A 17519-nucleotide genomic window follows, 5' to 3' on the forward strand; every position below is an offset into this window, starting at 1 on the left:
TGGGGCTGTTTAAAGCCATAGGCATAAATCATATTTACTTGCTATACCTGAGATGATTACAACTAGAAAAGAGATTTCTTTTCCCCTCCATTAATTTAGGCTTTTCCTTTTTCAGTTTCTTCAGAAGACTCAAACTTCCCAAGTTCTTTCAGATGTTTTGTCAGCAATGCTTTCTTTGACTGCAACTTTCCATTGACATTTTACATATATTCCTGGTAATAAAAAATATGGTAATTTTTTCCTGACAAATACACTCTTACAGACATCTGCAGATGAATAATGTGAAACTCAGGGCTCACTAGAGTGATTTCTTTACCAAAGAACTAAGGACAGTAATTGTTTTTGTTAGAATCTTTTGGCAGGTGTGGAGGTGGTGAAGAATTCAACAGGGAGGAAAGAGAATCCCATCCTTGTTGCTGCCATGTGCTCTTGGAAGCTGCTTAATATGACAGGTGTAGTATGAGCCTAGAGAAATCTCCTTTGTGGAATGTTCCAGAGCTGTGTGCCCTGTTCTGCCTGGACGGCGCTGGGAGCTCCCACCAGCCCTGGCGCTTCAGCAGCCGCTTGGGTCTGCATTTTACTGCTGTAATGAGCTGATGAGACAGTTTTGCTCTTGCACAAGTTTCTGAAATACTCTCTTCAAACCACTGACCAACTTGCTGGCCAGAGAGGAGTGATTTGCTCTGTGGTAGTCTTAACTACTGTGGCATAGAACATGTGAAGCTTGGCAGCAGCAGGGGTTCTCTGCAGAAGCAGCTTTTGTATTCCGAATCAAGGTGCTGTCTAAATAAAGAGAGTACTGTGTCATTTCACTTTATACCATTTGCACATCTGGTTACTTTCAGATTTACTGCAGTTTCTTTGAAAGGTTAAAAATATTTTGTTACATGAACAGCCTTCTGGTCATTTGATTTAAATTGTGTCATTCTTACTGGGAAGAAGAAAGTCCAGAAATTTTATCATATATAGAACTTTTACTTTCGCATGCCAGAGATACAAAGGAGAATTAAAAAATGACAGTTATATAAAACTTTTTTCTGACCTGTTTTTGGTGAAACCTTTTCAATCTGAAGATTCATGGAGGCAAGAACTATATTTCTATGACTTCTCTGTCCTTTTATATTTTATCAATTATCTGTTTTCCATTTTGAACCACTGTTTCCCTGTTCTGTCTGCAGAACTGGGATCATGGCAGGCTTTTCCCTTGGATAGGAATGTCCCTTCATTCTTTGTCCTGGTCTGCAGAAGTGGATGCTTGCTCAGGATTTGGCTGTGTGGTTCCAGTCCTGGAGTCTAAGCTCATTACAAGATGTGCACCAGCTCAAGGGGGAAAAAAAGGCATTAACTTAGTCTTTGGAAAGAAGAACAGATTTACTGCTGGATTCAGCTCTTCCTTATCCTTAGGAGTCTTCTTCAGTAATTAGCCTGGATGTAAACATGTAAACATCTTAGAAAATATTTTGGGTTCACTGCTATCCCATCTGCCCCTTAAGAGAAAGGCTGCTTGTAGCCCTGAGAAGCAGCTCAGTCTGTCTTCTGGGCTCTGCCTTGGGTGCTGTCACTGCCATTTCTGCTCTGCTGATGTTTCTGACCTGCTTCAGCAGCAGCCCCGCATTGCAGAGGCTGCCTGGGCTGTTCATGCTCCTCCTTGGTGCCTAAGCCTTAGGTATGCAATAGCTCATACATCTCACAGCTATCCCGATTTTTAAAGCTGTCCCTAGCTGTAGCTTGCCCTTTGGCAGGGGGACAAGTGATCTCTTGACACAGTGACAGGGATCAAAGAGGTTACCTGGAACAGCTTGGGACAAAAACACAGGGACCAGTGTGTTGGGGCATTCACTGGGGTTGTAACAGCCTATGGCGTTTTCTTTATGCACTGTTTCACAGAGATTATTTCTATTTTTCATCATTATTCTATTATTTTTATATTTCTAAATATGGGTTGGCCTCCATGCAAAGTGGAAGTTAGGTACATATGGATATGTGTTTCAACTCCAATCCAGTCTTGAAATAAGATAAAAAGTTCAGGGATACTGATACTAATAGTGATGCTTTAAGTTTTAGCTTTCATATTTTTCAGATTCTGCACTGCCTTAGTGTGTAACTGTGAACTTCATATAAAGTGTTAGCAAGTTCTCTTCACAATTTAGTTAGACAAAACAATCCTTTTCCAGCCTGAGAACCAAGGACACCATTGCAGCTTCAGGCCCAAAAAGTGTAAACAACAGCAAATTGAGGAAAGCAGTCTGGGAGGATGGGACTTCATAACCTGAAGCTGTAATTGGACCCCAATGGACCAAAACTTATAAAAGTGTGAAAACTCGTGACTGGACATCCATCTTGTGTCCATCTTGAATAGAGACACAGCCAGGCTCTTGTACCACCCAAGGTTCATCCTTTGAAGGCCTTTTAATAAATATCTACTTTATTCCTTTAACTCTATCTAGCCTCTGTTCCAGGTACCCTCTCTAGGCATCAATAGTATAAGATTAAAATAATGGCTTTTAAAATAAATTGATGTTTAACTCTCCTTTCCGCAGCCCTTAGCAAACTTAGATTCTGCCCCACATGAAATTCATCAGAATATTTTGAAGGCATTCACCCCACCCACAAGGACTTGTAGGTATATTTTAAGCAAGGTAATCCTATTTGTTAGGTAGCAGATTCACATATACAGGCAGGTGGTTTCTCTTTTTCCTTACATTTTAAAAACCCTGGGTTTAATATATGTGTCTAGTAATGTGCAGTGAGACTAGGTTGAAACTGCCTCCTGCATGCAGTTCTTGAGAATAGGAATAATCTATTTGCATGACAGGAACACACTGGTTTTTATTTGTTGGTTTGTGTGGGGGTTGAGTCTGAACAGAGGTTTGCAGGTGCTGGGACCACACTGAGGCAGCCTCTGTTCCTCAGCTCTCCTGGATCTCCTGTCCCCACTGCCGACCCTGCCAGCTCCTCACTTTCCAGCACCTTCCCTGGCCGTGCTCGCTGCTCTCCCTGCTTACCAAACAGGTATGGCTTAACTTCTTCAGTGGAAGTTATGCAACCTGAGTGTGGCCTTACATTTTCATCCATGCTTAGCTGACCTTCAGCATTTTTGGCAGCTATACAGAGAGCATCATTAAATAGGAACCAGACACAACAAAGAAAATTGTTATGTTGTGCCACAAATCTCATGCTGCTGAGTCACATTTGTAAGAGAGGATAGGAGAATGCAATGTTTTGTTTAGGAACATAACTGTATATTGGCATACTTTATATTTTTCTGTAGATTTTATATGCAGAAAAATTATATTGTTTCTGTTGCTATCTCTAGAAGTCATCTTCCAGAGCCCAAAGGTAGGGGAATAATCATGCCATGTGAGAAGATTAGGGAAGATTAAATTCTTCACTTGCATATGTCTCCTAGACTTCACTAGAATTGTATTCATCTGTTCTAAATTTCCTTTTTATTACATGACATATCTGCTATCAGTGGTAGAAACTTCTGATTTCGTTGCTGAATTAATTATTTCTATTCTTGTTTAGGTTAATATATCCACTTGTATTTTTTTTTAGTCAGGTTCTTTTTAAGAGAGAGAAACTTTCAATGTTCAGTTGGAAAATTCTGTTTAGTTTAATTTTGGTCTCGAAATCTAAGAAACTATGTGGTTTTGTCACTGGTAAACCCAAATATTAAATAGTTGTTCTATTTACTGTAGTACTTATCCCATTATTGCTATTAAAACTAAACAAAACAAGAGAGTAATGAATTTAACACCAGTCACTTTGGAAATGCATTGGCTGTAATTAACACGATTATAGTTTTGCAGTATCATTTTGTGTAAGGTGTCGTTTGTATTCTGTTCATGAGACTAGAAATAGATGTTTAGATCTAAGATTATGCAAATTACTTCTCCCTTAATAGAATAGAATATTAAACTAATAATTACTTCCAGGAATAAGAATTCTAATTTTTGCATTCCGAAACTAAAAACAATAGCAAAATTGTAATAGATGTAATACATAGTAGCTCCTTCTTTATTATATGGTTCAATAAAGGACCAGACTTTGTAAGCGATGCTCGTTCCTGTAATGGATCAAGCAGTGTACCCTTTTTAAAAACAGTCCTGGCAAAAAGAAAGCAAAACAGTTTTCCATAGGGAGGCCATTTGTGCTGGTTCAGCTTGTTTCTCACAAAGTCACCAGCAGATAAAAGAGCTGTTCCACTGAGGCTTTGGTCCAGTGCGGGATTAAGGGCACATCAGTAATGCTCTGTCGTGCATGGCTGTGTCCTAAGCCATCAACAGCTGAAATCACTATAAAAGATAAAATTTCCATTAAAGGTATTTTAAAAAGGTACTGTTTTACTGAACAGATTTTTTAATCTGTTCTTATTTTGAGATTCCTGGTAAAACAATCCAGCATGGTGATCTTGCTTTTGATAAGAACCATGACCTACTTTCAGTGGATGTCTTCATTTTGCAGGCTAGGCATCTGATTAAATATTACCTTAAAATGGGGATGCAGAGAGGAAATACATAGCAGGGCTTTCTTTGTGTACATGGGGGAACAGGCAGCTCCAGATTAGAGTAACATCCACTGAGATATTAACTTTAGATTTGGTACATGTCTGGTATCATGTATAAGGATTATATTTATATGCCACTGCATTTGGAGCACTGAAAGTGATTGTAGGAACTGCTGGATTATATTCATGGACAAAATAAACTGCTTGGGAACTTTTTTCTAAAATCAGAAATACTCTGAGACTTAATTACTGATGCAGTTCTGAAAAAGTACAAAATATTCACAAAGTACTGAAACAATTTAAATCTGTTACCAGTGTTGACTGTTCTGGAGATGTTATTGGCATGAGGGTTTTTTAATGTCCTAGTGTTAGGAGTATAACCCTGAGGAGCAGTGCCCCGCAGCAATGCTGCTGGTGCCATTCCTGTTGGCACTGGAGGTAACTCTGCCCTTGTACTCCAGCAGTCACACAAAGACGGGTCCTACGGTGCCAAGATTAGATGTGGTACAGTTCACCTTACCAGAGTGTTTAGGATTGAATTTCAGCAGCTCAGTAAATCTTGCAGGCTGTGGTGTAGGTAAGAGGAGGGGTTTTTCTGGCATTTCCAAACAATCAGTGCTTATAATGCAGCAAGTATCAGAAATTACATTCCCCGTAATCTGAGACATTTTTGTCACCTTGCAGAATTTTTCAGTGAGACACATTTTAGGCCTTGGCAGTAATTAGCAAGTAGTATCAGGATCATTTTGTTCTAGGACTCCCCTCTGTTTAAAAAGTTTGCCACCTGGGCTATAATCCTAAGTGCTGCAGAAGTTACAAGAGGAGCCAATATATAATCACGCAGAAAGCAGGAAATTTTCCCCTCCTGTGTCATTGCTTTTTCTTTCTGCTTGACTGTAGAGCTCATGAGGCAGTGAAATATGGTAATAACTCTGTGGGTGTGTGGGTAGAGTGAAGGAGAAGACAGGAGATAAGAAGGCCCAGTTCAAAAAGAAGAGGGAGGAAAGATGAAGGCTGATTGATGAATAGAACATAGAAAAGGACTGTCGTGTAGAAGGAAGAATATAGACTCTCAGATTCGTGAATGGGGAGAACCAGCCCCAGCTTTCACACCTTTCTCCCTGGAGAAGCAGTTGCAAAGGGAAGACATTAAGTTCTCCTCTCCCTTTTGGAAGACTGGTATCTTTTTCCACTTGGTAGTTGCCAAATGGAAAAAGATAAAATCCATAAAGCTGATTTTCTCCTATCCTGGTGTAGGGGAGTAGCTACCTTGGAAAGCATTAGGAGCTCTGGAGACAGTCTGTCTACATATCTCAAGGTGTCCTGGGCTGTAAACTTGCAACAGCCTGAGATAAAGATTCACATTTCTGTTCCTGAAGCTCAGTGTCTAGGAGTGGGTAAGAAATGACTGGGTGTGGATTACATTTATTTAGATAGCACATCTTGTCCTCACTGTCCTGAGCCTCTGGAATGTGCTTTGATCCTTAGGCTTTCCAAGGTACAGGCTGGTATCAGCAGTGCAGAGTTTGGCTCCCCAGCCTCAGCCATGAGGGGCTCAGGGCTTGAGCTTTAGTGGTGTCCTGTGCCTGGGGAACCCACACAGGGTCGTGTTTCATGAAGGGCACCCGGTGAATAACAGGGCTGTAGTGGAAAGTTGCTGGGTTTACTGCTTTGAAAATAATTGTATGAACTCTTATTTAAGCCATAAATCATCAGCTGATAAATTTGCCATCTGCTAGGCCTTAGATAATGGATCTAAATTTCCTTATGTTAGAGCATATAAAGCCTGTCTAGGACCTCCAAGCTTACTTTTCATAGTGAAATACAGCAGGAGTTCAGTGCTTTTAGCCTCCTCATTGAATTGTAGGGTAAAAGTAATTTTCTTGTGTAGTTCTGTCTTCTCATAAGACTGAAATATTTTAAGAGAAACGATTCTTGTAAAACTCATAGGTTTCCAGCATCTCCAATACCAATCCAGTATTGGTAGCATCTTGTTTGTTTAATAGCTGGCACTTATGAAAAATGTCTGTCCTGCTGAAAACAGCAAGTTTCAGCCTCTGCATATTCAGACCCCAAACCTCTAATCCAAAAGTATTCAAGTGATTATAAACAGAAGATACTGAATTGACAGAGTACCAGACCAGTAAAATTAATTACCTAGCACTTAAGAACAGAAGATGATTGATACCAGTTTTTTTTTTTTAATAATAGTTCACATTGCTTTTCCTGCTGAAAAAAAAATACATGCTTGAATTAAAATGCATGAACAAGATCATCAATCATTTTCTTGCTATTGTATTTAACATATTTGAGTTTTTACCATTTATTCTGTGGTGTCTCTAGGGCTTTGTAAATATGATTAATATATGATCTCAAAAGCCTTTTATTGATTCAGTAACTGACTGACTTTGGCTGTAGCATTTTAACAGCAAAGATCAAATTATAATAAAAATGTAGGAAACATCTCTGAATATCCTGGAAATCTGACCCCATGAACCATTGGGAGAACCTAGTGGGTTTTTTTCTTCTGGAATTTTATAACAATTTGTGCCTGAGGTTAGGATTGGATCCTGAACCAGCAGCATCTGCAAATGGCATTCAGAATCTCATGAACTGTGCAGCATTTTAAAAATTGTACCTTTACATTTTGACATTGCTCAGGTTTATAACGAAGTCTGAATTTATATCGAAATGCAGAGAAATAAATTTCTCATCATTATTCCCTCTGGATTCCTGTTGGCAGAATGAGTGGGTGTTCATGTCAGAAGGTAGAATAAATGCTAGTGCCTTGAAATGCTGCTTCTACAGCTCCTAATGGTGTTGCACTTGTCATTGTGAACTTTCCAAATGCTCCAGTTTTGAACTTGGAATAAATTTGCTCCACTCGTAAAAACACCCACGTGTGTAGGAAGAAATGTGTGCATGTACCTTTCTTTAGTTTCCATAATGTGACATATGTTTTCCCTCTGTAATTTTCCTCCCTGGCACTGTTTTTATGTGCCATGAGGCACTGGCCATTCCTTATCCATATTCTTTCCTCAAGGTCGAGAGTTGTCATGTTTTGTTAAAATCTTAGATGCCAGAATTTCTCTCGACTTACTATTTATGTGCTCACATGTTTTTAATTACCCTATTCAAAAATGATGTTTAAGAGTCATTGAATGATTCAATAGAGAACAGCAGATATGAATATTCAATTTAAAGAAAGCAAATGCTGATGACTTTTCAAACTTTTCACAATAACAGGCATTTATTGTAAAAATAACAGACCAACAGTTGGTCTTCTGCTGAAATAGCTATTAAATACCACAGAGTGACAATAATCAGCTAGAGGAGGAGGAGGCAGAGTTTAAGACCCCAGGGTTTTATCATTGCTGGCACTGATTTACTGCATAGGCTGGAGTAAGTCAGTTAATGCCCATGTGATTAATTTTTCATCATGAGATACAAGGAGGCTTCATATTCATAAAGGTTTCAGACTGTGCTTTAAATCATGGGGAATTCAAGGAGAGATGCAAGTGCAATCATTGTTTGAAAAAAAAAAGAAAAAAAGTAAAAACCAAAAAGTAACGTATTAGATATCCTCTCATTTTCTCAATTATCTTTTTATAGAGTGAGGAAAACTGTTTCTACCAGGATTGCAGTTACTGCATATTGTATTCCTTTACCCAAAACTGCTGTAGGAAAAGTGAGTTGCTAATGAGGAAGCAGGCACCATTTCCTACTTTTCTTTCCCTTCTAATAAAAAAACAGCTCCCTCACATGTAAAGGATTTCTGCATGCAGTACAGAGAAATGTTTAAAATGCAATGGTTTTAATGAGCCCTTCCCTTTCCCATACTGTAGCTCCATATTTTTTTTCTGTGTTTCTCTGAGCCATTGCTTGTGATTTGAACTCCAAGCATCTTGGAACAAGTGAAAATGTGATTCTGTGATTCTGTGAAAATCAGGATATGTGCTGTGTAGCCAAGCCAGGACAGGTTGCAGTGACTTCCAAATGTACAAAGGAAGCCCTGGTATCCCTGGCTGAGCCAGCGTTCAAGGGCAAGCTGCCTCCCTTCTGGAGCTGGCATGGCCTGAGTGTGGTATAATGATGTCCAGGTCAATGATGTGACTTCCTCCATGGCCAGCCAACCAGGGGTATTGCCATACTGCCTGGCACCAGCTCTGTCTCCTAAAAGCAATGGAGGAAAGGTGTATGGAAAATCACTGCCTGGGAAACTCTTTCTTCTCCCCTTGCAGCCAGATCTTTAATTTATTTATTCCTTAATCCAAGTCCAGGTCTAACTTTTAGGGAACAACAAATTGTTACGTAGCGTGTCACTTGGTTTGCTAGGAGCCTGAGTTAAGTGTGCAGCACACTACCTGTGTAACACTGGGTGATTACATTAGGATGAAACATGTGGAGATGGAGGCTATTTACTGGGTTAAATTTATCACATCATTCCAGTATTTGCTTCTGTTTATCACTAGCACAATAAAAATGTTTTGCCATTCATTCTCTTTTCACCACTAAACTTTAACAGTCTTCATGAAATAATCTACACTTTGGAAGACTTACTAAGGCCATTAAAATACTGAGTCCAATGCCTACATAATTATTATTATTCCCTTTGCTTCTTTCTCCATAGATACTGGAGATGATGTTTTAAAAAATAATATTAGAAACTTATAACTAATAAGTTATAAATTATAACTTTACACTGTTAAAGTTATAACTTTAACGCTCCAACACAAACCTCTAGGTCAAAATCAGGTACTTATCTGGGATCCTAATCCCCATTTCAATTCTTCAGACCTAATCTACAAAAGAGAAAGAAGCAATTTTGCTCAGATTTGTTCCAATGGACCAAAAGCAACATTTTTTGGGTATTATGAGAGATGATCTGGGTTGCTTGGGAGTCCACTGTATAATACTTAATTCACAGAATGTTATTTCTATAGCAATTCATGTATTCTGAATGTGTAGAGTATTAGATATTTATTCATAGAATTACATATGTTAATTGTAGCCAGATTGTTATAATGCTCTGACTATGAACTTGAACTTCCACAGGTACCTTGACAGAACATCCTAACAGCGAAGACAAGGACAGAGAGGCATGATTGTGTTAAAAAGCTGATTAATTATCCTCAAGGTTTTCCTATGGGAAAGTCAGAGAGAACTGATTCATATGCCATTAGCAACTGAAACCCCAATTTTAGTTTTAAAAAAACAGTGCTGATGTCTATTGTTGCTCATAAAACAAGCAACAGATTTTGATTAAAATCTGACTGCTGCTGCAAAGGAGATTGACTGGAGAAGCCCAATCCACCAGTGCATGGGTGACAATAAATGTCAGAGTACTAAGGGAACTGGGAAAGAGGGGGGTAAGGTTTTTTGGCTTTGCTGTGCCATGGAAGGGCAGACTGGTTTAATGCCCTGGGTCATGGAAAGCTGCCTTGCCTTACTGCTGCTGAAAGAAATCACTTGCAGTGATTTGCCCTAATATATAAAAATCAAATTCCCAAGTACAAATGGAAAAAGAAAAAAAAAAAAACAGAGGGTACAGTCCTGGAGCTTGAACTCCTCTTTGCATTTGGTAAAATGCAGACCTCTTCTGTTTCCTAAATTCAAGATACTTTACAAAACCTGGGTTCTCACAGGATGGCAACTTAAAGGTTTTAGGTTTATAAGGCAAGGAACATTTGGGAAGGGCTGATGCTGACCTCCAGAGATGGAATGTTTGCATGGACTCCCTAAATTTGAATTCAGACTGCAATTGCTGTGAAAGGGGAATGGGAGTTCGGGATTGGACAGAGGGGGCCTATTTGCATTTGTCTCCGGTTTCACTGAGAGCATCCTGCATGTTTACCGAGCCAAGGATATCTGCTGTCTGCAAGGCAATGACTCTCAGTTCCTGCTGAGATGCCAGAACTGCAGGAGACAGAACTGGCCGTCTTCCAGAGGCGAGCTAACATTCCCTGAGATGCGGCAGCCTCCCTTGCCGAGGTTGGCAGTCTCTCTCTGACTGCCGTGTGTGGCACTAGAAACCTTCCAAAGAAGAGAATTTTTTAAAAAGAAACAACACTTTGTATCAGTAATGAGAACAACTGTTGGCCTCAGATGTCACATCTGCTTCAGATATCCTGGATACCCTTCAGAGCCCTATGCAAAAGCAGCTTAGGTACTTTTCTACTAAATGAACCTGGCTCCTCTCTATCTCTTTTTTGAACCAGATGAAAGGAAGCTTCTTTCTTTTCTCTTTTCCTGGAGGCCTTCCTCCTATCCCAGACACTGCCTGTGAAAAGAGGTAAAGGTTGTGCACGCCCCCTCCATTGTTGGTGTGCTTGCAATGATGATGGAAGAACCAGGAATCCCAAAAAGCTTTGCTAGCATTTGCTTGGTAGGTGTCAGCCAGCAGGTTAAAAGACTAGAAAGCCCCTTGGGCTGAGCTGGTAGTCGTGCTGTTATCTTACAGTGCCCTTCTTTCCATCCCCTTCTTTCTTTCCTGTTGAAATGTTTTTGTAAACTGTATGCAACAGAAGCATCTAGTCTCCTCCAGGCTGCTTCTTGCTCTTAGTTCCTTCAGTTCTTTGAGGCTGAGAAGAAAACCAGATCCAAAGTATGGAATAACATGGTATTTTTGGTGATGGACAGGGTTTGGATCTTCAGCTTTTTTAATGTCTGCCTGTCTGGACAATTTAGACGTGAGGGTATGTGCCTCCTGGAATTGTCTTAGGTGAGCTGGGTCAGAGAGAGCTGTGAGCTCTCCCCATTTCTCATGACAGGTTTTGGATATAAGAGATAAGCAGATGGCAGGGCTTGGTGTTTCATAGCTGTCTAAGCAGGCTGCCTTTCAGTTCACATTTGCTCTGTGTAGAACAGACTGGCACAGCTCTGTCTACAGCTGATATTGCTGATGGGATGGGCTGGGGACAGAAAACCACAACATGTGGTCAGAAATCTGCCCAGCCCTCCTACTAAAGGTAAGCCAAGAAAGACTCACCTTCCTGATGACTGCATGGCAGGTGACTGCACATGAATGCAAACTGCTAAAATTCATAACTGTGTATGATTAAATGGTGTTTTTCACTCACTTTATCCACTTTTCTACTTGGTTCATATACAGCATTCACTTAGTGGATTTGACTAAGTGGTGGTCTCTGTGCAGCTGGCAGTCACAAGAAACAGCAGAGGAGAATGTTCCTTCCACAGGAAAAATCACCCCTGGAGGAGGCAGTAGTTGACACTGGAACTTTTCCACTCTCTTCATTTGCTAATGTTGTAAAAGTTGGCAGCTATTTAAATTGGTGACAGCCCTCTAAATACATCATGGGTTTTAGTTTGTTTTTTTTCTTAAATAAGTAATCCATCAGAATGGCAAAATACCTTTGGAAAGAAGAACAAAGGTATTTTGTGATATTAAGTTCATCTAGAAGTTACAGGGAAAAACACAGCCTGCCTGTTAATTGTTTTACTTCAATGCCTTTTGCTGATATTGAGCTTAGAAGAGCTCAATAGTGCTTTCAATTACTTGGGTGTAAATCCAGAAAATGACAGTGGAGTTGGTCCAGATTTACATAAGGACAAATGAGATTTTAAGAAATGTCTGTATAGTTTCCTTTCAGGCTTTAGATATAATTATCTTAATTAGCCTCTCAATTCAAGGGTCTAATTTCCACCATGGTTAATGAAGAACACTTATACTTGGTGGCTGAATTATCTGACTTGAATTATCATTTTTAGAGAATATTCTAAAGACTCCTAATGAGGGAAAAAAAGCCTCACAGTTCTCCAGCTTTATTTTTCCAAATATGTAGACTAAATATAGCATGTGTTCCCCAGAAAATGTGAGTGACAGGGATTAGTAATTCATGAACAACATGGCCCATTTACAGTCCTACCAGCACAGAATTCACCGTGGCATGGAGAATATCAAACAAAACAACTCTGTTGACTTCCATGCATTTAAAACAATGAGGAATAAAGGCTTAATTCAGACTAAAACTCCAAAAGCTCCCTGGATTTAGTTAACAGTAATGAAAACATTGAATAATAGCTAAGAAATAAGCTGAAACCCAGATTTTAAAAGGCTGATATATAATTAATTAAATCCCAAAAGTGCTAGGAGTTGTCGTTGAAAATGAAGCTGAGTTCTGTCACAAGGCTTTGCTCAAAAAATACTTTTCAAAAGTCCTACCAAAACCCATGGATTTTGTTTAATTGTCAGTGTTTTAAATTCCTGCCAGCCCATTCCGAGAGGTGGTATGCTGTGACTATGAGCAACCCATCGAGACTATGGTGTTTCTTAGCATTGATCATTTTTGCATGTTTTTCTTTTAAAACAGATGTCAGGACTGGGTTGCTGGGGCCCCAGTTCCTCAGGACTCATTTGGAAAGGGAGCATTTTAGGCTCAATGCCCTGGGCAGGCGTGGAAAGCAGAGCAGAGCAGTGCTCCCAGGCAGGCTGTGTCCCGTGTTATCGGCAGAGGAAGGTGCACTTGTGTGGCACCTGCTGCAGGGGCTCCAGGCCATTGAGGTGAGCCATGGCAGTGGCTCTGAGCAAGGATGGCAGAGCACACTCCAAGCCCCTGTGAACAGGGACTCCAGGCAAATGCCACTGTGGCATGTGGCACTCAAGTGCTGTAACTGCCTTCACATCTTGCTGTCTGTATAGTACTCCTGCAGTGCCAGCAAAGGAGCAGCCAGCCTCAAATGCCCAGAAATTATTGGGTAAGCTATGGGATCAAATAGCCTTTAAATGACTGGCCTATCTCCAGGTTTTGAGACTCCTACTGCAGGCATGTTTTTGCTGCATTGTCATAAATGCAGCAAAAACATGGTAGCTTGAGCAGGAATTGCTCTCCTTCCCAACAGAGGTAACGTGAATTGCCCAACCAACACACTCCTACTCACCATCTTAAAGCATGCAGTATCCTCAGAACTGGCCCTTTTCCTGATGGCACTTTGGTTTGTTCTCCCCAGCTGACTTTGAGCACAACTTGCTATTTATGCCTGCCCAGTCATGCTTCTGGAAAAGAAGAAGTTGGTCCAGCTGTAGCTCCAGTGGCTGTGGGAAGGAGGAGTTCATGTGTTTGCTCCCTTCTCTTCCCTTACAGAAGCGGCCCAAGTCCTTGCAACTTTGAGTTTCCTTTTGTACCTCAGCTTTGCTTCAGGTAAAAATCACCCACAGCAGGCATTTGCTGCCTGCCACACTACAAAGCATCAGGCATTATCTGTAAGCACTGCACACAGTTTTGCTGCAGTTCAGTAAACAATCTACATGGCTGCTGTGCTCCAAGTGAGTCAGAGACCTAGAAATGAGCTGTTACTGAACAGCAGGGTACAGACTAGGCCTTTCTTTACCCAGTCCAAGCATATAAAGCAAGTTATTGCTGTAAATATTTTCTCTCTGGTCTTTTCTTCACTGCAAAATGAGGTACTTTCCTGATGTCTGTTAGAGATCCAAACCACAAACATATGAAAATATATTTGCTTGTTTATTGCATCTTAATTTGCCAGCTTCTATTATGCTAATAGAAATGAAAAGGGCATCCTTTCTCACCCAAAAAGTCTGGGTTTGTCCTTGGTGTACCCAGGACAGCAGCTTTAACTTTGGAAAGCTAAAGCCATGTCTTCACATTTCTTTTTTTACCTTGTTAGGAAAAAATCTTTACAATACTTGTGCACTAATCTGCTGATAATTCTGTGTCTGTAAATCCACTGAGTGAAGTGGTGCAGGATGAAAACCTCACTTGGGCTCAGCTGCCATCAGGAGCTGGGCCTGAAGGAGGAGTTAGGCTGGCAATCTGGCTGCCAACCCCTGCTGGCACTGCTGTCAAACACTGCCAAACACTGACCCTGCTTTCCCCTGAGCTTCACCCTCTGGGCTGTGAGAAAGCAGCTGGTGTGATGGGCATTGGGCTTGTTGCTGTGCCACAGCAACCCTTGGCATTAGAAAAGCACAAGGATAGGGTTGCTGCTGAAACCTCCAGTCTTTCTTCTGTTAAAGCCATGGATTAAGCAGCAGCAGCCTCCTCAGGTACGTGTGAATGATGTAATCAATGTAATCCAGTGATGTAATCCAATTTATTTTTGATGGCTGACAACAGATGCCTTCCTGTGCCTCACCTTCCTACCCAGTTCTCTGTCTTCTGACTACCCCTTCCCAGCCTACCCCTGGTTTGTTTTTTTTTTCCTTAATTTTGGCTTTTTCCCTTCTGGTTTTAATGTAATCCTTTTCTCAACAAATAAATGAAACCTTCCTGTAAAATTTGCTCTGCGTGAATGAATCATTGTCATGCTTTTTCTCCCTTTAATAAATGTTATAGGATGAACAGTGTCGCCCATGTTAAGTAAATTGAAAATAACTAAGAAAACAAAGTGAAAGAAGTCAATCTCACTATCCATTTCCTCCTGACTGTAAGACAACAGCAGGAATCATGAGCTATCAGCCATGTGTGGCCTGCAACCAAAAATCTTCCTGAAAAGTGGGAGCAACCTTCTCATGTCTCTCCTGTGGAGAGGCAGCACACTTACCAGATACAAAGACTGCCAACAGTAGCTGCTGGCACAGATGCTGCCAGGGAATCATGCACAGTTGAGTTGTAAGGCAAACTCCAGGAAAACTCAACGTATAATTAGGTAATTTCTGCCTGAGCAATTGGCATCAAGCAAGTGAGAAATCAGCTGTGAAAGAGAGGAATTGACTGGCTTAAAAGAGAGGCAGATTGACTGGCTTAATTCTAGGGGGGCTGGTTGGGTATTTTTGACTTTTTTTTGTTTTCATCTTGGCTACTTTTGGTTTTTTCTCTTTTCTTTTTTTCTGCCTTGTGCACCTACAACTCTTCCTCTCTCCTTCCCTCACCCATCCCTGAGATGACAAGCAGATATTATGCACTGTCAGCTCATCTGCTGCAACAATTTTCTCCTCTGATGAAACTGAATCTGGAGTAAAACTTTGGGAAGCTGACCCCAGAGGAGTGCATGTGCAAAGTCCATGCAGGGGTGGTCCCAGGAGAGAGCAACTCCTCTTCCTCAGATGGGCTAAATCCATCAGTTACAGCTTGCATACTGGCATGTTTTGGCTGTAACAAACCCGGGGCAACTTACATTACCCCGACAGTGCCTGCCTCCACATTTGCAAAGGGTTCTGTGCCCAGAGTACCACAGGCTGCTCAGGACCAGCTGCCCAGTGCTTGGAACAGGCTGCCTGCTCACTGGTGTCTCCCCCTGAGGTGTTTTCACACTTTACAGGGCCCAAAGCAGCAGCTTTGGTGTCAAAGGAGGAATGCAGGTGCAGATGGATGGCCTCCCCCAGCCCACCTGCACCTCTTACACCAGGTCTCCACTGGAAGGCTGCTGCAGGTACCGAGAAACCTGATTCAGCTGGGTTTGAGTAAATCTTGTCACTTACACCTGGGAAAGAAAACTTCAAGGGAGGTCTCCCACAGCAATCTTTTGCAGCAAATTTTCCTGTTCTTTGTGCATGGGTACAGAGCTGTACTACCCTGTACTTGTGGTCAGTTTTAACACTTGTACCCATCTGCACATAATAAAAGCATCTGTTCCCTGAAGAACACATGTGAATTGACTGAAATGTGAATTTGTGGGATTGCTTCAATGTACTACACAGAGTTTCTTTTCCCCTGCTAATTCAGGCCACAGTGGTGGCACAGGCATTAGTGCTCAGGCAGAAATTGCTGCACAGCTCATGGGTGCCTGATCCAAATGAGCTCCTGGCTGGTTCACCTCCCCTAGAACTGACCTAAAGGCAGGAGTGTTTCAGGCAGGCTCCAGGAGACCTTGCCTGCCAGTCCTGCCTGCATGGTGCCCGTGCATGGCTCTGGGGTGTCTGGTGACACAACTGAACATCCAGCTTGGCCCTTCCCTCTGCCTCCCAGAAGGGGAAGGAGATTCATCTGAAATGCTCAAGGCCAGGCTGGATGGGGTCTGGTGCAGCCTGGCCTAGTGCAAGGCGCTCCTGCTCATAGCAGTGGCATGGCCATAGGTGATCTTTAAGGTCCCTTCCAGCTCGATGATTCTGTGCCATGATTCTGTGAGTGAACGCTGCTCTTTCTGCTGTGTCACCGCAGCTTTGCTGGAGAATTGGCTGCCTGAGGGAGCTGCGGGGCTGGCGGGGGGCAGGACACGCTGTGCTCGGCAGGCGGCCAGCGCTGGCCCTGTCGGCCCGGCCCCTGCCGGCTCGGCCTCTGCCAGCCCTGCCCCTGCCAGCCCTGGCCTGCCAGCCCTGCCAGCCCGGCCCCTGCCAGCCCGGCCTCTACCAGCCCTGCTCCTGCCAGCCCTGGCCTGCCAGCCCTGCCAGCCCGGCCCCTGCCAGCCTGGCCTCTACCAGCCCTGCCCTGCCAGCCCTGCCTGCCTCACGGGCAGCACGGTCACCCTGGGACACCTCAGCTGCCGAGCAGCCCAGAGGGGGGGAGCAGGCCTGATTTGGGTGGGCACTGCTAAATTAGCCAGAGAACTCCTATGCTTTGGCCATGGGGCACAAAAGGCACATCACCTGCTGTCCCCAGGCATGCTGCACCCAGACTCAGACGTGTTTGCCCAAGGCAATGGAGGGGGACCTTGTGGGGTGCAGTTGTCTCATGGCTTGGTGCTGCAGCTCTCCCTGTTTCTGCACCTCTGGAGCACCATGTTTGAACAGGAAAGTCTCGGCACCCATCAGGGTCTGACGGGCCCTGTGCAAGCAGAGTGTGTGCACAAAGCCTCCTGCCTCTGGGCACAAGAGTCTCTGCTCACTCTGGGCCACACACAGGAGGTGTGCATGTATATGTATGCACACATGTGCACAGATACAGGTGTGTGTTTGTACACTTATGTGTAACAGCAGCTAAACTATGCAGGTCAATGCCCTCAGTCTCAATGAGCAGCTCCCCTGCTGCACAGAGCCAGGTTTGGGGAGAAGGAGGTACCTGGTGGGCCGAGGTAGGGATGCAAAGATGGACGGTCAGCACAGGAAAATGTTCAGCAAGCGCCATACAGGGATCTGGAGACCTGTGCTAGTGAC

This window comes from Agelaius phoeniceus, chromosome 5 (assembly GCF_051311805.1).
Source record: "Agelaius phoeniceus isolate bAgePho1 chromosome 5, bAgePho1.hap1, whole genome shotgun sequence".
Classification (NCBI taxonomy): domain Eukaryota; kingdom Metazoa; phylum Chordata; class Aves; order Passeriformes; family Icteridae; genus Agelaius; species Agelaius phoeniceus.